The 26,415-nt window shown below is 54.0% G+C and overlaps 1 protein-coding gene across 1 annotated transcript in view; it reads right to left on the bottom strand.

Moving 5' to 3' along the window:
- Positions 1–25,355, bottom strand: part of LOC147737074 (uncharacterized) — a 127,359-nt gene extending 102,004 nt beyond the window's left edge. The window contains exons 1-3 of the mRNA XM_086962834.1: positions 25,266–25,355; positions 11,217–11,281; positions 6,109–6,173 (exon numbers count right to left, since the gene is read on the bottom strand). The gene's annotated coding sequence lies outside the window, so the exon portion shown is untranslated. The remainder of the gene's footprint in view (positions 1–6,108; positions 6,174–11,216; positions 11,282–25,265) is intronic.
- Positions 25,356–26,415: the final 1,060 nt, after the last annotated feature.

The following is a 26,415-nucleotide window of genomic DNA, read 5'->3' as shown; positions in this document are numbered from 1 at the left end:
TGTCGAAGCTGTTGTGGATGTCAGCAATTTTGTTGTGGAAGAATGAGGCTAGGGAGTCGCAGAGGGCTTGAGAGGGTGTGATGTCGTTGGAGTTGGCCGAGGGATTGGTAAATTCCTTGACGATGTTGAAAAGTTCCTTGCTGTTGTGGGCGTTGTTGTCAAGTCGATCCTTGAATGCTGTTTTCTTGAACTTTCGGATTAGTTGGTGGTGTGTGCGGTGGCGTTTTTGAAGGCGTCCTTGGTGCTAGCGGTTGGGTCTTTTTTCCAGACCTTTTCAAGGGAGCGGCTGAGTTTCTTGGACTTTTTAAGATCATCGTTGAACCATGAGGCCTTCATGTTGCCAGGTTTGTTTTGACGTTTTTTCAGTGGTGCTAAGGTGTCGGCGGTGTTGGATAACCATAGGGTGAAGTTGGCGGCGGCTTGGTCTAGGTTAGAAGAGTGGGCTGGGGTGTTTAAAAGGAGCGATGAGGAGATCTGGTCGATGGTGATTTTGTTCCAGTTTCTTTGCAGAGTTGGTTGGAGGTGGTTGTTGGGTTTTGGCTTGTTGTAGGTGAAGTGAACGCAGCTGTGGTCAGTCCAGAGGAGATCCGTAGTGTGGCTGAAGGAGACATGATTGCTGGAGGTGAAGATGGGGTCGAGTGTGTGACCTGCGATGTGGGTTGGGGAAGTGACCAGTTGTTTAAGTCCGAGGTTGGCGAGGTTGTCCAAGAGGGTGGTGGTGTTGCGGTCGTTGATCTTTTCAAGGTGGAAGTTGAGGTCTCCCAGAAGGATGTAGTCTTTGGAGGGGAGCGCGTGTGGAGTGATGAAGTCCGTGATGTCTTCACTGAATTTTGCGAGGGGTCCTGGTGGTCTGTAGAGGAGGGTGCCTCTGAGTGTGGTCTTGGGGTCGATGTGGATCTGGAAGTGAAGGTGTTCGGAGTTGGCGAGGTTGGCGTCAGAGCTGGTTGAGATGCGGATTGATTTTTTATGGACGATAGCGATTCCTCCTCCTGTGTGGCCGGTGCGGTCCTTGCGTGTGATCTTATAGTCTTCAGGGATGGCGATGGTGATGTCTGGGGCGGAGGAAGCGTTCATCCATGTTTCTGTTAGGAAGGCGACGTCTGGAGAGATGGTGTCTAGTAGGTTCCATAGGTCAATGGCGTGCCTGTGGACCGATCGGGTGTTGAGCAGGATGCATTGTAGGTTGTTGGGGTCGGGAATCTGAGGTGTGATCGTAGCGTGAACGCTGCGCGCGGGAACAACTGTCATATATGGATAGTGGAGGGGGAGGGGCGAGGGCGTCTCAGCTGGGAGGCGGGGCGGGCTCCAGAGGGCGACCACAACAACCAAAATGGCAGCGGAGCGGAGCGCTTGGGGCGAAATGCGCAAATACTGATAAAATTACAATAGCGCTTTAAAAATGCAATTAAGTAAAGCGGCAAGCAGGGCAGACTGCAGGCAACAATAGGAGGCAGTTAATCGAGATAAAGCGGAACAACGATACCACAGTTCGCCAGGGAGGCAGGGGAGCGACCACTCAGCTTGGGAGCGAAAAGAGTACCATGAATTACATTTGGATTTTTAATAATGAATAAAACATGAATACCTATGCCTTCGCTGCGCCGGGATGCGAGTCAAGGCCAAAAGTGAAGATAATAATTACAAGGGAGGAAGGGTGACGAGACGCATGGGGAGCAGCAGGCCGTGCAGTGAATAATATGGGGAGGAGAAATGCCGGCCTGAGGCAGAGCACACGCTGAGAAGCTTGTGGGAGGGGGGCTGGGCTGCCTTTGATGTGGTAATGCGAGGCAGGCAGGCAGGCGGCTGGTGGCATTGTGCACGCGCTTTTTAGGGCTTGCGCTTGCGCAATGACCTAAAAAGCACATGCACTCTGTGAAATCGCCAGTGGAATCGTGCTTGGGTAAACGCTGTTTAAGCCCCTATAGAGCTTCGCCAGCTGTGTGCACACAGCAGGCGAGCCCTAAAAAGCATCTAAGATTCAGTATACGATGGAGAGCGCGAATCTAGATAAAACTCCAATGGCAAAATGACCTCCTTATAGCCCTGGTGCACAAAATCCTTCGTAATTTCAAGTGTGGAATCCGTGTCTGTGCGTTTGGTCCGAATGAAGGCTCTCAAGGCATGGGCTCTGGTCTGGGGGTCATGATGGGCTCTCAAGGCGTGGGCTCTGGTCTGGGGGTCATGATGGGCTCTCAAGGCGTGGGCTCTAGTCTGGGGGTCATGATGGGCTCTCAAGGCGCGGGCTCTAGTCTGGGGGTCATGATGGGCTCTCAAGGCGAAGGCTCTGGTCTGGGGGTCATGATGGGCTCTCAAGGCGTGGGCTCTGGTCTGGGGGTCATGATGGGCTCTCAAGCCGGGGGCTCTGGTCTGGGGGTCATGATGGGCTCTCAAGGCGTGGGCTCTGGTCTGGGGGTCATGATGGGCTCTCAAGGCGCGGGCTCTGGTCTGGGGGTCATGATGGGCTCTCAATGCGCGGGCTCTGGTCTGGGGGTCATGATGGGCTCTCAAGGCGCGGACTCTAGTCTGGGGGTCATGATGGGCTCTCAAGGCGCGGGCTCTGGTCTGGGGGTCATGATGGGCTCTCAAGGCGCGGGCTCTAGTCTGGGGGTCATGATGGGCTCTCAAGGCGCGGGCTCTGGTCTGGGGGTCATGATGGGCTCTCAAGGCGCGGGCTCTGGTCTGGGGGTCATGATGGGCTCTCAAGGCGCCGGCTCTAGTCTGGGGGTCATGATGGGCTCTCAAGGCGCGGGCTCTGGTCTGGGGGTCATGATGGGCTCTCAAGGCGCGGGCTCTGGTCTGGGGGTCATGATGGGCTCAAAAGGCGCGGGCTCTGGTCTGGGGGTCATGATGGGCTCTCAAGGCGCGGGCTCTAGTCTGGGGGTCATGATGGGCTCTCAAGGCGCGGGATCTGGTCTGGGGGTCATGATGGGCTCTCAAGGCGCGGGCTCTAGTCTGGCTCTCAAGGCGCGGGCTCTGGTCTGGGGGTCATGATGGGCTCTCAAGGCGCGGGCTCTGGTCTGGGGGTCATGATGGGCTCTCAAGGCGTGGGCTCTGGTCTGGGGGACATGATTGGCTCTCAAGGCGCGGGCTCTAGTCTGGGGGTCATGATGGGCTCTCAAGGCACAGGCTCTGGTCTGGGGGTCATGATGGGCTCTCAAGGAGTGGGCTCTGGTCTGGGGGTCATGATGGGCTCTCAAGGCGTGGGCTCTGGTCTGGGGGTCATGATGGGCTCTCAAGCCGCGGGCTCTGGTCTGGGGGTCATGATGAGCTCTTCAGCCGCGGGCTCTGGTCTGGGGGTCATGATGGGCTCTCAAGGCGTGGGCTCTGGTCTGGGGGTCATGATGGGCTCTCAAGGGGTGAGCTCTGGTCTGGGGGTCATGATGGGCTCTCAAGGCGCGGGCTCTGGTCTGGGGGTCATGATGGGCTCTCAAGGCGCGGGCTCTGGTCTGGGGGTCATGATGGGCTCTCAAGGCGCGGGCTCTAGTCTGGGGGTCATGATGGGCTCTCAAGGCGCGGGCTCTGGTCTGGGGGTCATGATGGGCTCTCAAGGCGCGGGCTCTGGTCTGGGGGTCATGATGGGCTCTCAAGGCGTGGGCTCTGGTCTGGGGGTCATGATGGGCTCTCAAGGCGTGGGCTCTGGTCTGGGGGTCATGATGGGCTCTCAAGGCGTGGGCTCTGGTCTGGGGGTTATGATGGGCTCTCAAGGCGCGGGCTCTGGTCTGGGGGTCATGATGGGCTCTCAAGGCGTGGGCTCTGGTCTGGGGGTCATGATGGGCTCTCAAGCCGCGGGCTCTGGTCTGGGGGTCATGATGGGCTCTCAAGCCGCGGGCTCTGGTCTGGGGGTCATGATGGGCTCTGAAGCCGCGGGCTCTAGTCTGGGGGTCATGATGGGCTCTCAAGGCGCGGGCTCTGGTCTGGGGGTCATGATGGGCTCTCAAGCCGCGGGCTCTAGTCTGGGGGTCATGATGGGCTCTCAAGGCGCGGGCTCTGGTCTGGGGGTCATGATGGGCTCTCAAGGCGAGGGCTCTGGTCTGGGGGTCATGATGGGCTCTCAAGGCGCGGGCTCTGGTCTGGGGGTCATGATGGGCTCTCAAGGCGCGGGCTCTGGTCTGGGGGTCATGATGGGCTCTCAAGGCGCGGGGTCAAAAGTCCCAAACCTTAGAGCCCCGAGTGGATCAAGCATGAAGGTGAGAAATAAATACCTCTGCTGTCCCAGTGTAACTTTCTGTAAATAAAGAAGGAATCTGTTTAAACGTCTGAAAATCCAGATCTGTTTAGTAATATTACTATGAATCGGTATAAAAGGACATTAAGTACAGATGATGTAGATCAAACATATACTAGTTTACAGCAATATGTGGACTTTAATCTAGGACTATTCTTTTTTGTAGGTGCTGCATTAAATAGTAGGAAAGTGCGACGATTGACTAGGGTTGTGGAAGCTGTTACAAATCAGGCAGCTATAGCACTTGGAAATATTACTGAAGAACTGAAAATTGCTAGAGTTGTTGCACTCCAGAACAGGATGGTGCTAGATGTTATGCTTGCTGACCGAGGTGGTGCATGTTGCATCATTGGTAGAAGTGGTTGTGTGTTCATCCCTGATCACACACCGTCAGTGTATAATGCGATAAATAAACTCCATAAGGTTGTTGCAGAAATTCATACAGAAAATGGTACTTGGAATTTTGCGGGATGGTTTTGGACTCTAGTTTCGGCTTGGGGCTGGAAAATATTGACTGTCCTATGTATCATAATTGCGATAATCTTTACATGTTGTATATGTGTGCAATGTGGTCCAATATTATGTATACCAGCTAGGAAAAATACTGCAGATATGAAAGTACAAAGTATTTTAGACAAAGAAGTAGGTGAAATGATGAAAATTGATATACAGGATGAATATTTAGACTATCCCAGGAAGTTGAATGTCTTCAGCTAATGCTGAAAGGGTCGTCTGTTGTAATTTGACAGCGATTAGATTAAGCATTAGCAGAAGACATGCTGTATTTGGCAACTATCGTAACAATTCAGTCGACTCCATTTAGTATTTGCGGCACCCATTTTGTCTGTCATATGCTGCCATGTGCTCACCGTGTGTTTTGTCCTACTTGCTTGTTAACTGCGCTCAAAATCTGCCCAGCAACAGGCTATATTTAGTATCTTCTGTTTTAGCGCATACCCAGTAGAGTCTGCAGCTGTTAGTAATTCGTTCCAGATAGGAATGTGTTTTCAAAGGTCTCGAGAACCGTTAACTCCGCCCACTCATCGATTGTGCTTCTAAAATGTCCATATATGTACATAAAACTCATTCTTGTGTTTTGTACCTCCTTCTTTGAGCCCCCTCTTTGTGTATAAAAGGGGCCATGTGCTTTAGTTCGGTGTGCTACTCCATACAATACTGAAGTGTGTTGTGCGGACTGTAGTACCACCTTCGGAGGTTAATAAACTATACTTTTCTATTTTCCAGTTTCTGTGCCAACTTCTTCCTATGGTCTGAGGACTTTGTGCAGAGCAGGGTGACCCCCTTGCACTGGTAGGCCTTGCTGCGGTTTACTTCTACATTGGATAGGCCGCACCTCCACTGCACCCCCAGTCCAGGACAGGTCTCTCCTCCTTAGCACAGTACAGACCTCACCTCTTCTGCACCCCCTGGACAAGTGTCAGGGTGCATCAAAAAGTAATTAAAGCTCCTCTTTGTCTCGCAGTATCTGCCACTGAACCGGCATTGCAAAGATCACCCGCTCACAAAAGGTCGCTGGCGATTATAGCGCGGAACCGGGCATTCTCCCCTATACTACCAACAGGGAGGACCGAGGTGGAAGTTGCCGGTCTAGTCCTGAGTTCCTGGACACGGGCGCGAGGTCTACACCAGCTGTGAAGTGCGCCGTTGATTTTAGAACCGAGGCACCAATGGATTTTCAGAGATTAGTCATGTTTTTCTGTAGTCTAGTTAGATAGAAATAGCGCAATTTTGTGCCAGGCTTAGGCGCATGTTCGAGCGCTTCGGTGTGTTGGTTAGTTAGTTCGGTAATTTCGAACTAGAGAGAAATACTAATTTAAAGTAAATAGGAAAAAAGAAATATAAAGAGAAAAATTAACACTTACCCATTGAATACTTCAGTTCCTGGTTTCTTCGTTGCTTGGTTGATGACGGAGGCTCCAGAAGGTTTCTAAGGGAGAAGTAAGAAGAATTCAGAAGATAAAAATAAAAGGCAGTGAGTGAATGAACGAATGAGTGAAAAAGAATAAATGAACTCACAGAGTTAAAGGGTGCGAAAATGTTGTTTATAATGCAGGTTACCAAAGAATAAAATACTTATATTGAAGAATAGATTAGGAGCAAAAGCCATAGGCTCTCTGGGTAAGGAAATCTAAATATATATATATATATATATATATATATATATATATATATATATATATATATATATATATATATATATATATACATATATATATACATATATATATACATATATATATATATATATATATATATATATATATATAGTGAGAGAGTAAGAAAGTGGAGAAGGAATTGAAGGAAATTAGTAATGGTGTGCTTTTCTGTTACATCGATTTCCACTCATGCTTGAAGAGGGAGTAAGAAAGGCATAAAACGGAGTACGGCAGAAAGGAAGAACTAGAGTGGAAGAGCCAGATGGTCAGGAAGTCTCTTCTCTGTTCCATTCCCCTTTTCCCCGGCTGGGTTCACACGGCCACTAGTAAACTCTTCAGTTGGTGGCTGTGGGAAAACCAGTGGTGGAATTTGGAAAATGTCATAGTTCTGCTCCGAATTTGGAAAATCTCATAGTTCTGCTCCTGGGAGTGTTGGCACTGTGAGTAACCACGACCCTTAACAGAGTGAGGTGCCCACGTCAATATTCACCTGAGCAGAATGGCTAAAGGGTTCAATTAAAAAAAAAATGGAAATATTCTTAAGGAGATTCAACAAGAGTTGATAGGAGTCAGGGAGAAAAATATGGTAATCAAATTTTAAATGAAGGCCCACATTTCTTAACTCAGTGCTCATTGTACTTCATGTGTCGGCCCTCTCTCTTCCCAGATGTACAATCTTGTAGAGCTTCCATCTTGTCGTATCTCAATGGAGACGGAGCTTCGTGGTCAATGCCCCTGGTCACCCAAGACTGCCCAATTTTATATAACTTCGAGGAATTCAAGAAAGAGTTTTTGTGAATTTTTGATCGTCGGATAATGTATTACTGGAGTTGAGGCAAGGGAATCGAGAGCTTGTCACTTACCTGGCCCACTTTAAAAAACTGTAGAAACTGTAGAAACTGAATGGCCGGAGGCCAAAAGGGCAGCCTTGTTCTATCTGGGTTTGAAAGATGACTTAACCCCTTCCACGCTGATGACGGAACGGTTCCGTCATGGGCGTCGGCTGAGCTGCGCTGATGAAGGAACCGTTCCGTCATGACCACGCCCGTTTCGGAAACGGTCAGCATCGGGGGGAAACAGCGCCGCAGCGATGCGGTTAAAGGATGCTGTGTCACAGATCCCAAATCGCCCTACAGAAGTTTCAGCTTTGATTGATCTAGTTTTTGAGATAGACTATCGACAAACGGAAAGAAGATGTGAAAGACAATGCAAATTTCGGCCCAGTGTACCATGCTTTGAACGGGTCAGCGCAGAGGTTGTTAAATCTGGTGACAAAGAACATGGAGTCGAACCTATGCAAATTGGAACTATTAGAGGCCCCCTTTCCAAAGAAGAGAAAGCAAAGCGTTGACAGAATAATCTATGGCTTTATTGTGGTATCAGTGAACATTTTGTAAAGAAATGTCCCAAGAAGCCAAAAACCTTCAAGAAGGAAAACTCTCTGCACCACTAGTAGAAGGAGTTGGGCTGGTGGTTGCTAACAAGGATACAACTCCAATTTCTCATCAAGTGGCCAATATTCTACAATCTTCTGCTCCACATCTTATTCTGACGAGGACTATAAGATTTCAAGACCGAGTTATTTCAGGAGTGGCCGTGATGCTGGACTCCGGTGCTACGGGGAACTTTTGTGACCTCAAATATGCCTCGAAAATTGGTCTGAGGCATTACCTAAAGAGAGAAGTGAGGCAGTTAGGGCTGTTGAGGGTACAAATGTATCTTCCAGCCCAATAACCAGTCACACAGAAGTTGTGGAACTTGTCTCTGTTGAAGGTCAGAAGGAAGAGATTCAATTTAACTTGATCGATGCTCCGCAGTTTGGAATCATCCTGGGTTTGCCTTGGTTAACTGAACACAACCAAGTTATTGGTTGGAGAGTTGCTTCGGAGAAAAGCAGAAAGAGCAAGATGGAAATCCAGCAGCTTTATTATGCAAGCAAAAGATGATGGTGTGTGAAGTGCAAACTGTGAATTAGAATCAAAGAAGTTGCCCCCACATCATAGGTATGACTGCAAAATTTGATTTGGAACCTGGATCTAACCTTCCTTGTAGCCGAATGTATGCGCTTACTGAAGCTGAAGATTTCATTCAGAAATACTTAAACGGGTTCATACGACCATCACAGTCCCCCGTTTCTTCACCGTTATTTTTCGTTCCGAAACGTGACGGAGATCGGAGAATGTGTATAGATTATCGTGCCTTAAACAAGATTACAATAAAGAATCGTTATCCTCTTCCCCCGATTTCAGTTCTTCTAGATCAACTAAAAGATGCCAAAATCTTCATGAAGTTAGATTTACATGGGGAGTGCCATTTAATTTGAGTGAGAAGTGGAGAGGAATGGAAAACAGCATTCCGAACAAAGTATGGATTATATGAGTACCAAGTGATGCCCTACAGTTTGAGCAACGCTCCTGCAGCCTTCCAGTACTTCATTAATGATGTCCTGAAGGAGTTCATTGATCAATGCACGATTGTTTACATCAACAACATTTTGATTTATTCCTCATCAGAAGAAGATCAGCAACTGGTAAAAAGAGTTTTGCATTGCCTGAAGGAAAGCAAGCTTTACATAAAACTTGAAAAATGTGCTTTTGGAGTGAAACCTGTGGATTTCTTGGGATTTGTAATTGCTCCAGAAGGTCCTACCATGGATGTTAAAAACATTGAGGCAGTCTTAAATTGGCCTCCTCCAACCTCTGTGAAAGAAATACAGAGCTTCATCGGGTTTGCAAATTTCTATCGCAGATTCATTCAAGATTTTTCCCTGAAGGTACCTCCAATTACTAAATTGCTACGGAAAGGAGTACCTTTTCGAACGTCTGCTGAGGCAGAAGATGCTTTCCAGTTCTTGAAGCAGAGTTTTACCACTGCACCAATTCTGCTGCATGCGCATCCTATTCAACCGTTTTACCTGGAGACTGATGCTTCTGAACAGGCAATCGGAGAGGTACTTTCAGAGGGACAAAAAGAGACAGAACAGTTGCATCCGGTGGCATATTACTCTAGAAAATTGCAACCAGTGGAAATAACGTATACTATTTCAGATAAAGAACTCCTCGCTATCAAAGATGCCTTCCAAGAATGGCGACATTACCTTGTCAGAGCAAAATATGTGGTGACGGTATTCACCGATCACCAGAATCTTCAGTTTCTGAAGTCTGCCAGAACGCTCACACCATGCCAACTTAGGTGGTCCCTGTATTTCGCCAATTATGACTTTGTAATAACTTATCGGCAATGAAGAATTAATGGAAAGGTAGATGCCATGTCTCGCATTGACACGGATGGAAGAAATAAGCTGGCTCCTCAGGGTTTATTAAGACCTTTGCCTACCCCTCCATTTTCCTGGCACTCTGTGACTATGGATTTGATTGTTAAATTGCTTTCTAGTCAGGGATTCAGTTCAGTATTACCCATGGAAGACTCCTTCTCAAAAATGGCGCATTTTGTTGCCCTGAAAGGGAAGTCATCTGCAATACATATAGTCACACAGTTCAATTAATGTGTTATTAAGATACATGATATTCCAAAGGTTTTGATCACAGATCGTGGATCTCAATTTCTATCCCATTGTTGGAAGGCTTACCCAAGAGGTTTGGGAATTGAGACACGTTACCCAACAAGGTTTCATCCACAAGCAGATGGTCAAACTGAAAGGGCAAATCAAGAGTTAGAAAAGTATCTCAGACTGTTTCTTTAGGATCAAGAGGGAGAGTGGCTTGATCTTCTTAGGACTGCAGAGTTTGCACATAACAATGCTAAGAATGCCTCTACTGGTTTTCCCCCTTTCTACTTGAATTATGAAGGCATCCGAATTCTGAGGTTTCCTTTCAAAAAGTGTTGGTGCCTGCAGCACAAAACTTTGTACAGCATCTTAGCAAGGTACACAAGTCTGCCACCAAGAACTTAATGAAAGCTAAGGAACGCTACAAGCAAAGTGCAGATGAAAAAGAAGACCTGAACCAGATTTGAGTAAAGGGGAATGGGTTTGGTTAAGCATAAGAAACCTAAAGCTTAAAGGAAAAAGTTTCAACCCCGATTTATAGGTCCATTTCCTGTGGAGCAAGTAGTGAATCCAGTGACTTTCAAACTAAAACTACCACCACAGCTAAAAATACACCAAGTGTTTCATGTTTCTCTTCTTAAAAAGGTTTCACCCCATTTGAAAGAATTGAGAAACAGAGAACCTATTTTAGTGAAAGGACAAGAAGAATTTGAAGTTAAAAGAATCCTAGTTTCATAGTCCATTCTAGAGAAAATCTTCTATCTTGTAGACTGGAAGGGTTTTGGCCCAGAGGATAGGTCGTGGGTGGAACATTCAGATGTTCATGCTCCCCGATTAACGAAGATTTTTCACTTGCAAAATCCTCACAACCCTCAGCCCGGAGGCTTAAACTTGCGAAGGGGTACTGTTATGGTGCAGGAAAAAGAAATCAAAGCTCTTCTTTGTCCCGCAGTATCTGCCATTAAATGGGCATTGCAAAGATTACCCGCTCGCAAAAGGTTGTGGGTGATTATACTGCGGAACTGGGCATTCTCCCCTGTACTACCAACAGGGAGGACCGCGGTAGAAGTTGTCGGTCTAGTCCTGCGTTCCTGGAAACGAGTGCGAGGTCTAGAAAAGCTGTGAAGTGCGCCGGCTGATTTTAGAACCACGCACTTCACCAACGGATTTTCAGAGATTAGTCACATTCTTTCTGTAGTCTAGTTAGATAGAAAAAGTGCAGTTTTGTGCCAGGCGTAGGCTAGAGAGAAATACCAATTTAAAGTAAATAGGAAAGAAATATATAAAGAGAAGAATTAATACTTACCCATTGACTACTTCAGTTCCTGATTTCTTCACCGCTTGGTTGACAGCGGAAGCTCCAGAAGGTTCCTAAGGGAGAAGCAAGAAGAATTCAGAAGATAAGAAAGTGAGGCAGAGAGTCAATGAACAAATGAGTAAAAAAGAATAAATGTTATGTAACAAGAGTTAAAGGGTGCTAAAAAGTTGTTTATAATGCAGGTTACCAAAGAATAGAATACTTATATTGTAGAATAGAAGAGGAGCCAAAGCCATAGGCACTTTGGATAAGGAAATCCGCACCCCTTGGACAGGGCTCACCTCCTCTGCTCCCCCTGGACAGGCCTCACCTCTGCACCCCTGGACAGGCCTCACCTCCTCTGCAACCCCTGGACAGGCCTCACCTCCTCTGCAACCCATGGACAGGTCTCACCTCCTCTGCAACCCCTGGACAGGCCTCACCTCCTCTGCAACCCCTGGACAGGCCTCACCTCCTCTGCAGCCCAGGAACAGGCCACACTTCCTCTACACCCTCTGGACAGGCCTCACCTCCTCTGCCCCCCCTGGAGAGGCTCCACCTCCTCTGCCACCTGGACATGCCTCTCCTCCTCTTCTCCCCCTGGACAGGCCTCTCCTCCTCTTCTCCCCCTGGACAGGCCTCACCTCCTCTGCCCCCCTGGAGAGGCTACACCTCCTCTGCCACCTGGACATGCCTCACCTCCTCTTCACCCCTCTGGCCTGGCCTCACCTCCTCTGCACCCCCCAGACAGACCTCACCTACTCTGCACCACCAGGACAAGCCTCACCTCTTCTGCACCCGTGGAGAGGACTCGCCTCCTCTGCACCCCTCAGGACAGGCCTCCCATCTGCCACCTGGACATGCCTCAGCTCCTCTTCACCCCTCCCGGATATGCCTTACCTCCTCTGCACCCCCAGGACAGGCACCACTTCCTCTGCACCCCTGGACAGGCCTCATCTGCTCTCCTCCACATGGACAGGACTCACCTCCTCTGCACCCCTTGGACAGGCCTCCCCTCCTCTGTACCCCTGGACAGGCCTTGCCTCTTCTGCATCCACCTGGACAGGCCTCAACCACTCTGCATCCCCCTGGAGAGGCTTCACCTCCTCTGCACCACTCCCAGATATGCCTCACCTCCTCTGCACCCCCAGCCCAGGACAGGCACCACCTCCTCTGCACCACTGGAGAGGCCTCACCTGCTCTTAACCCCCTGGACAGGACATGCCTCACCTCCTCTGTACCCCCGACAGGCATCACCTGCTGTTAACCCCCAGACTGGAGATGCCTCACCTCCTCTGTACCCTGGACAGGCCTCACCTGCTCTTAACCCCATGGACAAGACATGCCTCACCTCCTCTGCACCCCCTGGATAGGCCTCACCTCCTCTGCACCCCCTGGATAGGCCTCGCCTCCTCTGCTCCCCCTGAACAGGCATCTCCTCTGCACCACTCAGGACAGGGCTCACCTCCTCTGCACCCCTGGACAGGCCATACCTCCCCTGCACCCCTGGACAGGCCATACCTTCTCTGTACCCCCGTGGGTCAGGCCTCACCTCCTCTGCACCCCTGGACAGGCCTCACCTCCTCTGCACCCTGGACAGGCCTCATCTCCTCTGCTACCCCTGTACAGGCCTCACCACCTCTGCTCCCCCTGGACAGGCCTCACCTCTTCTGCTCCCCTGGACAAGTCTCACTTCCTTCCCTACCCCTGGACATGCCTCACCTCCTCTGCACCCCTTGGACAGGCCTCACCTGCTCTTCACTGCCTCTGCTCCCCCTGGACAAGTCTCACCTCCTTTCCTACCCCTTGACAGGCCTCGCCTCCTCTGCACCCCTTGGACAGGCCTCACCTCCTTTGCAACCCCCACGAAAAGGACATGCCTCACCTCCTTTGCACCCTTTGTACAAGCCTCACCTCCTCTGTACCCCCTGGACATGCCTCACCTTCTCTGCACCCCTCCCGATATGCCTCACCTCCTCGGCACCCCCAGGACAGGCACCACCTCCTCTGCACCCCTGGACAGGCCTCACCTGCTCCTAACCCCCTGGACAGGACATGCCTCATCTCCTCTGCACCCCCTGGACAGGCCTCACCTGCTCCTAACCCCCTGGACAGGACATGCCTCATCTCCTCTGCACCCCCTGGACAGGGCTCACCTCCTCTGCACCCCCTGACCTCCTCTGCACCCCTGGACATGCCTCACCTTCTCTGCACCCCCTGTGCATGCCTGGCCTCCCCTGCACCCCTGGACAGGCCTCACCTCGTCTGCAACCCCCGGGACAAGCCTCACCTCCTCTGCACACCCGACCTCGCCCCCCAGGGCAAGCCTCACCTCCTCTGCTACCCTGCACATGCCTCACCTCCTCTTCTCCCCCTGGACAGGTCTCGCCTGCTCTCCTCGCTATGGACAGGACTCACCTCCTTTGCACCCTTTGGACAAGCTTCAAATCCTCTGTACACCCCCCGGACAAGTCTCATCTCCTCTGCAACCCCTGGACATGCCTCACCTCCTCTGTACCCCTGGACAGGCCTCCCCTCCTCTGCACCCCTGGACAGGCCTCACCTGTTCTCCTTCCCATGGACAGGACTCAACTCCTCAGCTCCCCTTGGACAGGCCTCACCTCCTCTGCACCCCTGGACAGGCCTCACCTCCTCTGCACCCTGGACAGGCCTCATCTCCTCTGCTACCCCTGTACAGGCCTCACCTCCTCTGCTCACCCTGGACAGGCCTCACCTCGTCTGCTCCCCCTGGACAAGTCTCACTTCCTTTCCTACCCCTGGACAGGCCTCACCTCCTCTGCACCCCTTGGACAGGCCTCACCTGCTCTTCACCGCCTCTGCTCCCCCTGGACAAGTCTCCCCTCCTTTCCTACCCCTGGACAGGCCTCACCTCCTTTGCAACCCCCACGAAAAGGACATGCCTCACCTCCTTTGCACCCTTTGTACAAGCCTCACCTCCTCTGTACCCCCTGGACAGGCCTCACCTTCTCTGCACCCCTCCCGGATATGCCTCACCTCCTCTGCACCCCCAGGACAGGCACCACCTCCTCTGCACCCCTGAACAGGCCTCACCTGCTCCTAACCCCCTGGACAGGACATGCCTCATCTCCTCTGCACCCCCTGGACAGGGCTCACCTCCTCTGCACCCCCTGTGCATGCCTGACCTCCTCTGTACCCCTGGACATGCCTGACCTCCTCTGCACCCCTGGACATGCCTCACCTCCTCTGCACCCCCTGTGCATGCCTGGCCTCCCCTGCACAGGCCTCGCCTCGTCTGCAAACCCCGGGACAAGCCTCACCTCCTCTGCACACCCTCCTTGCCCCCCAGGGCAAGCCTCACCTCCTCTGCTACCCTGCACATGCCTCACCTCCTCTTCTCCCCCTGGACAGGTCTCGCCTGCTCTCGTCCCCATGGACAGGACTCACCTCCTTTGCACCCTTTGGACAAGCTTCAAGTCCTCTGTACACCCCCGGACAAGCCTCACCTCCTCTGCAACCCCTGAACACGCCTCACCTCCTCTGTACCCCTGGACAGGCCTCCCCTCCTCTGCACCCCTGGACAGGCCTCCCCTCCTCTGCACCCCCTGGAGGCCTCCTCTGCACCCCTGGACAGGCCTCCCCTCCTCTGCACCCCCTGGACAGGCCTCCCCTCCTCTGCACCCCCTGGACAGGCCTCCCCTCCTCTGCACCCCCTGGACAGGCCTCCACTCCTTTGCACCCCTGGACAGGCCTCACCTGTTCTCCTTCCCATGGACAGGACTCAACTCCTCCGCACCCCTAGGACAGGCCTCACCTCCTGTGCACCCCTGGACAGGCCTCACTTCCTCTGCACCCCTGGGACAGGCCTCACCTCCTCTGCACCCCATGGACAGGCCTCACCTCCTCTGCACCCCCCTGGACAGGCCTCACTTCCTCTGCACCCTCCTAGACAGGCCTCACCTTCTCTGCACCCCCCTGGACAGGCCTCACCTCCTCTGCATCCCCCTGGACAGGCCTCACCTCCTCTGCACCCCCCTGGAAAGGTCTCACCTCCTCTGCCCCCCCCCCCCGGACAGGCCTCACCTCCTCTGCACCCCTTTGGACAGGCCTCACCTCCTCTGCACCCCTTTGGACAGGCCTCACCTCCTCTGCAACCCCCTGGACAAGCCACACCTCCTCTGCCACCTGGACATGCCTCCCTTCCTCTTCTCCCCCTGGACAGACCTCACCTCCTCTTCACCACTCTGGACTGGCCTCACCTCCTCTGCACCCCTGGACAGACCTCATCTCCTCTGCAGCCCCCTGGACAGGCCTCACCTCCTCTGCACCCCTGGACAGGCCTCACCTCCTCTGCCCCCCGGACAGGCCTCACCTCCTCTGCACCCCTGGACAGGCCTCACCTCCTCTGCCCCTTGGACAGGCCTCACCTCCTCTGCACCCCTGGACAGTCCTCACCTCCTCTGCACCCCTGGACAGGCCTCCCCTCCTCTGCACCCCATGGACAGGCCTCACCTCCTCTGCACCCCTGGACAGGCCTCCCCTCCTCTGCACCCCATGGACAGGCCTCCCCTCCTCTGCACCCCTGGACAGTCCTCACCTCCTCTGCACCCCTGGACAGGCCTCCCCTCCTCTGCACCCCATGGACAGACCTCACCTCCTCTGCACCCCTGGACAGGCCTCCCCTCCTCTGCACACCATGGACAGGCCTCTCCTCCTCTGCACCCCTGGACTGGCCTCTCCTCCTCTGCACCCCTGGACAGGCCTCTCATCTTCTGCACCCCTGGACAGGCCTCTCATCCTCAGCATCCCTGGACAGGCCTCTCATCCTCTGCACCCCTGGACAGGCCTCACCTCCTCTGCACCCCCGCTGGACAGGCCTCACCTCCTCTGCACCTCTGTGAAAATCAACTCCCCAGCACACGTATTTAAGTAAGATGTGGTTTCCCTCCAAGTTAAAAACAAGCATTGGAAATGCAATAGGTCTCGCATTAGAAAAGTTGGAGTTATTGGTATTGTAAATGACATATGTTATTTATTTGTTGGTTTTTAAAATTGCTAAATTGATGGCTTTGTCATTTACAATGCCAATAGTTATAACTTTTGCGAATGTGACACCTATAGCATTTGGAATGCAACATATTTTGTATTTACGTGACTTAGATGGCAGCTCTTGTCGTTAGGCCACATCTCTAGAGAGCAGGAGAGTGCAGCAGGGGAGAGAAGCACAGCAATGCAATAGGTCTTGCATTAGGAAAGTTTGAGCTATTGGTATTGTAAAGGACACATTTTTTATTTATGTGCTTGTTTTGAAAATAGCGAATTAATAGCTTTGTTATTTACAATGCCAATAGTTTTATCTTTTGCAAATGTGACACCTATTGTAACACAATATGTGTTGTGAGGGTGAGTGAGGGTGAGGGTGAGGGGTTGAGGGTGAGGGGTTGAGGGTGAGGTGTTGAGGGTGAGTGAGGGTGAGGTGTTGAGGGTGAGTGAGGGTGAGGTGTTGAGGGTGAGTGAGGGTGAGGTGTTGAGGGTGAGTGAGGCTGAGTGAGGGTGACGGGTTGAGGGTGAGGTGTTGAGGGTGAGTGAGGGTGAGGTGTTGAGGGTGAGTGAGGGTGAGGTGTTGAGGGTGAGTGAGGGTGAGGTGTTGAGGGTGAGTGAGGGTGAGGGTGGGTGAGGGGTTGAGAGTGAGTGAGGGTGAGTGAGGGTGAGGTGAGGTGTTGAGGGTGGGTGAGGGTGAGGGTGAGGCTGAGGGGTTGAGGTTGAGTGAGGGTGAGTGAGAGTGAGGGTGAGTGAGGGGTTGAGGGTGAGGGGTTGAGGGTGAGTGAGGGTGAGGGGTTGAGGGTGAGTGAGGGTGAGGTGTTGAGGGTGAGAGAGGGTGAGGGTGAGTGAGTGTGAGTGAGGGTGAGTGAGGGTGAGTGAGAGGGTGAGTGAGTGAGGGTGAGTGACGGTGAGTGAGTGTGAGTGAGGGTGAGTGAGGGTGAGTGAGTGAGGGTGAGTGACGGTGAGTGAGGGTGAGTGAGGGTGAGTGAGGGTGAGTGATGGTGAGGGTGAGGGGTTGAGGGTGAGTGAGGGTGAGTGAGGGTGAGGGTGAGGGGTTGAGGGTGAGTGAGGGTGAGGGGTTGAGGGTGAGTGAGGGTGAGTGAGGGTGAGGGATTGAGGGTGAGGGGTTGAGGGTGAGTGAGGGTGAGTGAGGGTGAGGGATTGAGGGTGAGGGGTTGAGGGTGAGGGGTTGAGGGTGAGGGGTTGAGGGTGAGTGAGGGTGAGTGAGGGTGAGTGAGGGTGAGTGAGTGAGTGAGTGAGGGTGAGTGAGTGAGGGTGAGTGAGTGAGGGTGAGTGAGGGTGAGTGAGGGTGAGTGAGGGTGAGTGAGGGTGAGTGAGGGTGAGTGATGGTGAGGGTGAGGGGTTGAGGGTGAGTGAGGGTGAGGGGTTGAGGGTGAGTGAGTGAGGGTGAGTGAGTGAGGGTGAGTGAGTGAGGGTGAGTGAGTGTGAGTGAGTGAGGGTGAGTGAGGGTGAGTGAGGGTGAGTGACGGTGAGTGAGGGTGAGTGAGGGTGAGTGAGGGTGAGTGATGGTGAGGGTGAGGGGTTGAGGGTGAGTGAGGGTGAGTGAGGGTGAGTGAGGGTGAGTGATGGTGAGGGTGAGGGGTTGAGGGTGAGTGAGGGTGAGGGGTTGAGGGTGAGTGAGGGTGAGTGAGGGTGAGGGATTGAGGGTGAGGGGTTGAGGGTGAGTGAGTGAGGGTGAGTGAGTGAGTGAGGGTGAGTGAGGGTGAGTGAGGGTGAGTGAGGGTGAGTGAGGGTGAGTGAGGGTGAGTGATGGTGAGGGTGAGGGGTTGAGGGTGAGTGAGGGTGAGGGTGAGGGGTTGAGGGTGAGTGAGGGTGAGGGGTTGAGGGTGAGTGAGGGTTTGAGGGTGAGGGGTTGAGGGTGAGTGAGGGTGAGGGTGAGTGAGGGTGAGGTGTTGAGGGTGAGGTGTTGAGGGTGAGTGAGGGTGAGGGGTTGAGGGTGAGTGAGGGTGAGGTGTTGAGGGTGAGTGAGGGTGAGGGGTTGAGAGTGAGTGAGGGTGAGGGGTTGAGAGTGAGTGAGGGTGAGGGGTTGAGAGTGAGTGAGGGTGAGGGGTTGAGGGTGAGTGAGGGTGAGTGAGGGTGAGTGAGGGTGAGTGAGGGTGAGTGAGGGTGAGTGAGGGTGAGTGAGGGTGAGGGGTTGAGGGTGAGTGAGGGTGAGGTGTTGAGGGTGAGGGTGAGTGAGGGTGAGGGGTTGAGAGTGAGTGAGGGTGAGGGGTTGAGAGTGAGTGAGGGTGAGGGGTTGAGAGTGAGTGAGGGTGAGGGGTTGAGAGTGAGTGAGGGTGAGGGGTTGAGAGTGAGTGAGGGTGAGTGAGGGTGAGGGGGTTAGGGGTTGAGGGTGAGTGAGGGTGAGGTGTTGAGGGTGAGAGGGTGAGGGTGAGTGAGGGTGAGTGAGGGTGAGTGAGGGTGAGTGAGGGTGAGTGAGTGAGGGTGAGTGAGGGTGAGTGAGTGAGAGTGAGTGAGGGTGAGTGAGTGAGGGTGAGTGAGGGTGAGTGAGGGTGAGTGAGGGTGAGTGAGGGTGAGTGAGGGTGAGTGATGGTGAGGGTGAGGGGTTGAGGGTGAGTGAGGGTGAGTGAGGGTGAGGGATTGAGGGTGAGGGGTTGAGGGTGAGTGAGAGTGAGTGAGGGTGAGTGAGGGTGAGTGAGGGTGAGTGAGGGTGAGTGAGGGTGAGTGAGTGAGGGTGAGTGAGTGAGGGTGAGTGAGTGAGGGTGAGTGAGTGAGGGTGAGTGAGTGAGGGTGAGTGAGGGTGAGTGAGGGTGAGTGAGGGTGAGTGAGGGTGAGGGTGAATGTGAGTGAGGGTGAGTGAGGGTGAGGGTGAATGTGAGTGAGGGTGAGTGAGGGTGAGGGAGGGTGAGGGAGGGTGAGTGAGGGTGAGTGAGGGTGAGGGTGAATGTGAGTGAGGGTGAGTGAGGGTGAGGATGAGGGGTTGAGGGTGAGTGAGGGTGAGGGGTTGAGGGTGAGGGGTTGAGGGTGAGTGAGGGTGAGTGAGGGTGAGTGAGGGTGAGGGGTTGAGGGTGGGTGAGTGTGAGTGAGGTTGAGGGTGAGTGAGGGTGAGGGTGAGTGAGGGTGAGGGTGAGTGAGGGTGAGTGAGGGTGAGGGTGAGGATGAGGGGTTGAGGGTGAGTGAGGGTGAGGGGTTGAGGGTGAGTGAGGGTGCGGGGTTGAGGGTGAGTGAGGGTGAGTTAGGGTGAGGGGTTGAGGGTGGGTGAGGGTGAGTGAGGGTGAGGTGTTGAGGGTGAGTGAGGGTGAGTTAGAGTGAGGGTGAGTGAGGGGTTGAGGGTGAGGTGTTGAGGGTGAGTGAGGGTGAGGCATTGAGGGTGAGTGAGGGTGAGGTGTTGAGGGTGAGTGAGGGTGAGGGTGAGTGAGGGTGAGTGAGGGTGAGTGAGGGTGAGTGAGGGCGAGTGAGGGTGAGTGAGGGCGAGTGAGGGTGAGTGAGGGTGAGTGAGTGATGGTGTGGGTGAGGGGTTGAGGGTGAGTGAGGGTGAGGGGGTTGAGGGTGAGTGAGGGTGAGGGGTTGAGGGTGAGTGAGGGTGAGGGGTTGAGGGTGATAGAGGATGAGTGAGAGTGAGGGTGAGTGAGGGGTTGAGGGTGAGTGAGGGTGAGGGGTTGAGGGTGAGTGAGGGTGAGGTGTTGAGGGTGAGGGTGGGTGAGCGTGAGGGTGAGAGTGAGGGTGAGTGAGGTGTTGAGGGTGAGGAGTTGAGGGTGAGTGAGGGTGAGGGGTTGAGGGTGAGTGAGGGTGAGGGGTTGAGGGTGAGTGAGGGTGAGGGGTTGAGGGTGAGTGAGGGTGAGGTGTTGATGGTGAGTGAGGGTGAGGGGTTGAGGGTGATAGAGGATGAGTGAGAGTGAGGGTGAGTGAGGGGTTGAGGGTGAGTGAGGGTGAGGGGTTGAGGGTGAGTGAGGGTGAGGTGTTGAGGGTGAGGGTGAGGGTGGGTGAGCGTGAGGGTGAGCGTTAGGGTGAGTGAGGTGTTGAGGGTGAGGAGTTGAGGGTGAGTGAGGGTGAGGGGTTGAGGGTGAGTGAGGGTGAGGGGTTGAGGGTGAGTGAGGGTGAGGGGTTGAGGGTGGGTGAGGTGTTGATGGTGAGTGAGGGTGAGGGTGGGTGAGCGTGAGGGAGGGGTTGAGGGTGAGGTGTTGAGGGTAAGTGAGGGTGTGGGTGAGGGGTTGAGGGTGAGGGGTTGAGGGTGAGTGAGGGTGAGTGAGGGTGGGTGAGGGTGAGGGGTTGAGGGTGAGTGAGGGTGAGGTGTTGAGGGTGAGTGAGGGTGAGGTGTTGAGGGTGAGTGAGGGTGGGTGAGTGAGGGTGAGTGAGGGTGAGGGGTTGAGGGTGAGTGAGGGTGAGGGTGAGGGTGAGTGAGGGTGAGGGGTTGAGGGTGAGGGGCTGAGGGTGAGTGAGGGTGAGGGGTTGAGGGTGAGTGAGGGTGAGGGGTTGAGGGTGAGTGAGGGTGAGAGGTTGAGGGTGAGGGGTTGAGGGTGATAGAGGATGAGTGAGAGTGAGGGTGAGTGAGGGGTTGAGGGTGAGGGGTTGAGGGTGAGTGAGGGTGAGGGGTTGAGGGTGAGTGAGGGTGAGGGGTTGAGGGTGAGTGAGGGTGAGGTGTTGAGGGTGAGGGTGGGTGAGCGTGAGGGTGAGCGTGGGGGTGAGTGAGGTGTTGAGGGTGAGGAGTTGAGGGTGAGTGAGGGTGAGGGGTTGAGGGTGAGGGGTTGAGGGTGAGTGAGGGTGAGGGGTTGAGGGTGAGTGAGGGTGAGGGTGAGTGAGGGTGAGGTGTTGAGGGTGAGTGAGGGTGAGGTGTTGAGGGTGAGTGAGGGTGAGGGTGGGTGAGCGTGAGGGAGGGGTTGAGGGTGAGGTGTTGAGGGTGAGTGAGGGTGTGGGTGAGGGGTTGAGGGTGAGTGAGGGTGAGGGGTTGAGAGTGAGTGAGGGTGTGACCATATCCATTCCAGACACTGATAATTAATTGGCGACAAAAGTTATTATTTGACGTGGCATATCTTAATTGCTAGGTTTTTTAATTACTAGTTGATGTTTAATTTTTGTAATCATTTTTTTAAGTATGCACCTCTTAAAAAATAAATAAAAATATTGCTTGTTATGTATTTCCATTTGTAGACCTAGAATAGTTATGGTGCATTGTATGTAGCTTTAAAAAATAAAAATGTAGACTGCTCAATGTATTTCCGTGAATAGATGCAGGTTGCCTCTTTCTGTCAAATAATATCCCTTGTTCAACTTACTATAGTGGCGCGGCATACTATGAAGCAGAGGAGGACTGACTGTCAGAGCCTTGCTCTTTCCTCTCTTGCCAACAGGGCTACTCCAGAATAAGACCACGAAAACCATAATTTGTGAAACATGGCCATTTGACTCGCAGCCCGGTCATTGGAGGGGCTCCGCTTTCTGATCCGTAGAGGCTGATGCGCAGTCACTTTCTTGAAGAGGAAATGGGGAATAAAAACTTTACTTTTGCAGTGATGTCGATGAACCTGGCTTGATGTCACACTGCTGCATTGTGCTGATTTTCTAAGTAAAAACATGCATAGTGAGGAGCACTAATACGGGTTTGAGATGGTGGAAGAGCTGCTTATCTCTTATGGAGATAGATTATCTGGGGGGAGGAAGGGCTCCTAATGGGAAGTGTAGACGGGGAGAAATTGAGAAAAAAAAGCTGAGCAGGGAGGGTTTTATTGCGGCTATCTGTTTGCCAGAGGGGAGGAGAAATGCAGGCCTGAGGCAGAGCACACGCTGAGAAGCTTGTGGGAGGGGGGCTGGGCTGCCTTTGATCTGGTAATGCGAGGCAGGCAGGCAGGGGGCTGGTGGCATTGTGCACGCGCTTTTTAGGGCTTGCGCTTGCGCAATGACCTAAAAAGCACATGCACTTGAAGAAATCGCCAGTGGTGGATCAACACTGGATAAGCCGTAATAGAGCTTCGCCAGCGATGCGCAGAAGCGCATCAGCAGGCGAGCCCTAACAAGTACAGTAAATGAGTCACAGAATATACACAATTCGTTCTTTCTTTTGTCTTGTTTGTGTTTTATTCTGGTGTTCTCGGGCACAACCAACAAATGTTTCGGCGCTACAGGGTGTGATCCTGCGACTTTCTCAAGGCTGTGTAAAAAATAAAGGTAGAGAACCATGATCTAAATAGAAGTCACATCCTTCTCAGTCATTGGTATTATTTTTTGTAAAATGAAATACGGCCACAGCGCACATAAACTAAGGGGATTGTCTATGTTAGGTATACAAACAATAGTAACCTAACCTTGTTGAGAAGATCCATGTAAAAAAAGCATCTAAGATTCAGTATACAATGGAGAGCGCGAATCTAGATATAACTCCAATGGCAAAATGACCTCCTTATAGCCCTGGTGCACAAAATCCTTCGTAATTTCAAGCGTGGAACCCGTGTCCGTGGTTTGGTCCGAGTGAAGGCTCTCAAGGCGTGGGCTCTGGTCTGGGGGTCATGATGGGCTCTCAAGGCGTGGGCTCTGGTCTGGGGGTCATGATGGGCTCTCAAGGCGTGGGCTCTAGTCTGGGGGTCAGGATGGGCTCTCAAGGCGCGGGCTCTGGTCTGGGGGTCATGATGGGCTCTCAAGGCGTGGGCTCTAGTCTGGGGGTCATGATGAGCTCTCAAGGCGCGGGCTCTGGTCTGGGGGTCATGATGGGCTCTCAAGGCGCGGGCTCTGGTCTGGGGGTCATGATGGGCTCTCAAGGCGCGGGCTCTGGTCTGGGGGTCATGATGGGCTCTCAAGGCGCGGGCTCTGGTCTGGGGGTCATGATGGGCTCTCAAGGCGCGGGCTCTAGTCTGGGGGTCATGATGGGCTCTCAAGGCGCGGGCTCTAGTCTGGGGGTCATGATGGGCTCGCAAGGCACGGGCTCTGGTCTGGGGGTCATGATGGGCTCTCAAGGCGCGGGCTCTGGTCTAAGGGTCATGATGGGCTCTCAAGGCGCGGGCTCTAGTCTGGTAGTCATGATGGGCTCTCCAGGCGCGGGCTCTAGTCTGGGGGTCACGATGGACTCTCAAGCCGCGGGCTCTGGTCTGGGGGTCACGATGGGCTCTCAAGGTGTGGGCTCTGGTCTGGGGGTCATGATGGGCTCTCAAGGCGCGGGCTCTGGTCTGGGGGTCATGATGGGCACTCAAGGCGCGGGCTCTGGTCTGGGGGTCATGATGGGCACTTAAGGCGCGGGCTCTGGTCTGGGGTCATGATGGGCTCTCAAGGCGCGGGCTCTAGTCTGGGGGTCACGATGGGCTCTCAAGGCGCGGGCTCTAGTCTGGGGGTCACGATGGACTCTCAAGCCGCGGGCTCTGGTCTGGGGGTCACGATGGGCTCTCATGCCGCGGGCTCTGGTCTGGGGGTCACGATGGGCTCTCAAGGCGCGGGCTCTGGTCTGGGGGTCACGATGGGCTCTCAAGGCGCGGGCTCTGGTCTGGGGGTCATGATGGGCTCTCAAGGCGTGGGCTCTGGTCTGGGGGTCATGATGGGCTCTCAAGGCGCGGGCTCTGGTCTGGGGGTCATGATGGGCTCTCAAGGCGCGGGCTCTGGTCTGGGGGTCATGATGGGCTCTCAAGGCGCGGGCTCTGGTCTGGGGGTCATGATGGGCTCTCAAGGCGCGGGCTCTGGTCTGGGGGTCATGATGGGCTCTCAAGGCGCGGGCTCTGGTCTGGGGGTCATGATGGGCTTTCAAGGCGCTGGCTCTGGTCTGGGGGTCATGATGGGCTCTCAAGGCGCTGGCTCTGGTCTGGGGGTCACGATGGGCTCTCAAGGCGCGGGCTCTAGTCTGGGGGTCACGATGGACTCTCAAGCCGCGGGCTCTGGTCTGGGGGTCACGATGGGCTCTCAAGCCGCGGGCTCTGGTCTGGGGGTCACGATGGGCTCTCAAGGCGCGGGCTCTGGTCTGGGGGTCACGATGGGCTCTCAAGGCGCGGGCTCTGGTCTGGGGGTCATTATGGGCTCTCAAGGCGCGGGCTCTGGTCTGGGGGTCATGATGGGCTCTCAAGGCGCGGGCTCTGGTCTGGGGGTCATTATGGGCTCTCAAGGCGCGGGCTCTGGTCTGGGGGTCATGATGGGCTCTCAAGGCGCGGGCTCTGGTCTGGGGGTCATGATGGGCTCTCAAGGCGCGGGCTCTGGTCTGGGGGTCATGATGGGCTTTCAAGGCGCTGGCTCTGGTCTGGGGGTCATGATGGGCTCTCAAGGCGCGGGCTCTGGTCTGGGGGTCATGATGGGCTCTCAAGGCGCGGGCTCTGGTCTGGGGGTCATGATGGGCTCTCAAGGCGCGGGCTCTGGTCTGGGGGTCATGATGGGCTCTCAAGGCGTGGGCTCTGGTCTGGGGGTCATGATGGGCTCTCAAGGCGCGGGCTCTGGTCTGGGGTTCATGATGGGCTCTCAAGGCGCGGGCTCTGGTCTGGGGGTCATGATGGGCTCTCAAGGCGCGGGCTCTGGTCTGGGGGTCATGATGGGCTCTCAAGGCGCGGGCTCTGGTCTGGGGGTCATGATGGGCTCTCAAGGCGCTGATCTGGTCTGGGGGTCATGATGGGCTTTCAAGGCGCGGGCTCTGGTCTGGGGGTCATGATGGGCTCTCAAGGCGCGGGCTCTAGTCTGGGGGTCATAAGTCCCAAACCTTAGAGCCCCAAGTGGATCAAGCATGAAGGTGAGAAATAAATACCTCTGCTGTCCCAGTGTAACTTTCTGTAAATAAAGAAGGAATCTGTTTAAACGTCTGAAAATCCAGATCTGTGAAGTTCCAGAGTGACTGATATTTGAAAGAAACCTCCTTTCAAAGCCGTGTTAATTGCGACCCACACGGGGAGTCCGTGAGTACCAGCGATGAGTCCAAAGGATGGGTCCTCTGATTAATGTGTTCTTGTTTTCTCCAAGAATCAAACAATATCTGCAAATCAAATGTGATGGTTCCAGTGTGCGAAGCCTCCCAATGAACCACATTTCTGATAGAGCTCTTAACGCCTAATTAAACCCCTCCTTTGAGCGCTGTGTCATCGGGGGATGAAGATCAATACAAGAGCAGGATACTACACTCACCTCTCTATCGTCGCAGAGGACGGCAGAGGATCCGCAGCCGCAGCAGCGGATCCAACCCCGGCAAGAAGAGCTCAGTCCGCGGCTCTGGGTGACTTCCGGTGTCCGACATAACAACCAACGAAGGACTGCGGTGACCGAACCGGCAGCCATCTTGGAACGGCGAATGTGTCGCGTGCTCGTGCTCTGTAGACTCATCTACTTCTCATAAAAGTAATCTCAAAAATACAATTTAGATCATTGAAAGGGTGGCGTGTATAAAAGATGCACGTTGGAGTGCAGACATGGTATTATATAAATCCATATTGCGTAATTTGTATACAAAAAAGAGATATTCTTGTGAATTCTTCTGGCTAGTTTCAAAATTGACAGGGACAACCTGGATTGTCTTCCAGAACTGACCCTTGTCTGCACGTCGTGAAACGCCGACTTCGCCGACGCTTTAAACCGGGAACTGCCACTCGTCCCTGCGGCCTCCCCGTGTCCCAGGAGGGATTGACCGCCGAGGCCTGCGCTAACAACTTGCCGCACCCGCTTTGCGGGTGCCGCTGCGCGGCGCTGAGGCGTGGGGTCGAGGCTGCAGGTCACCACCAAGCATCCATCACCGGGAGGAAGAAAGAACTGTGGAAGGTAACTGGGGGCGCGTGAGGCAGGGACTCCATTGACCAGGAGTCCCCGCGCTGCACAGGTGTGCACGGCCGCGCCCCCAGCAAGCCACGCCCCCGGCCGGCCAAGCTCCGTTAAAAAGCGGATCTTCTTAAACACACATCGGGATTGTCTTCCAGAACTGACCCTTGTCTGCACGTCGTGAAACGCCGACTTCGCCGACGCTTTAAACCGGGAACTGCCACTCGTCCCTGCGGCCTCCCCGTGTCCCAGGAGGGATTGACCGCCGAGGCCTGCGCTAACAACTTGCCGCACCCGCTTCGCGGGTGCCGCTGCGCGGCGCTGAGGCGTGGGGTCGAGGCTGCAGGTCACCACCAAGCATCCATCACCGGGAGGAAGAAAGAACTGTGGAAGGTAACTGGGGGCGCGTGAGGCAGGGACTCCATTGACCAGGAGTCCCCGCGCTGCACAGGTGTGCACGGCCGCGCCCCCAGCAAGCCACGCCCCCGGCCGGCCAAGCTCCGTTAAAAAGCGGATCTTCTTAAAC

This window comes from Lissotriton vulgaris, chromosome 1_1 (genome assembly GCF_964263255.1).
Source record: "Lissotriton vulgaris chromosome 1_1, aLisVul1.2, whole genome shotgun sequence".
NCBI lineage: Eukaryota > Metazoa > Chordata > Amphibia > Caudata > Salamandridae > Lissotriton > Lissotriton vulgaris.
The sequence above is the reverse complement of the archived record's forward strand: the minus strand, read 5'-3'. Positions and strand labels throughout refer to the sequence as shown.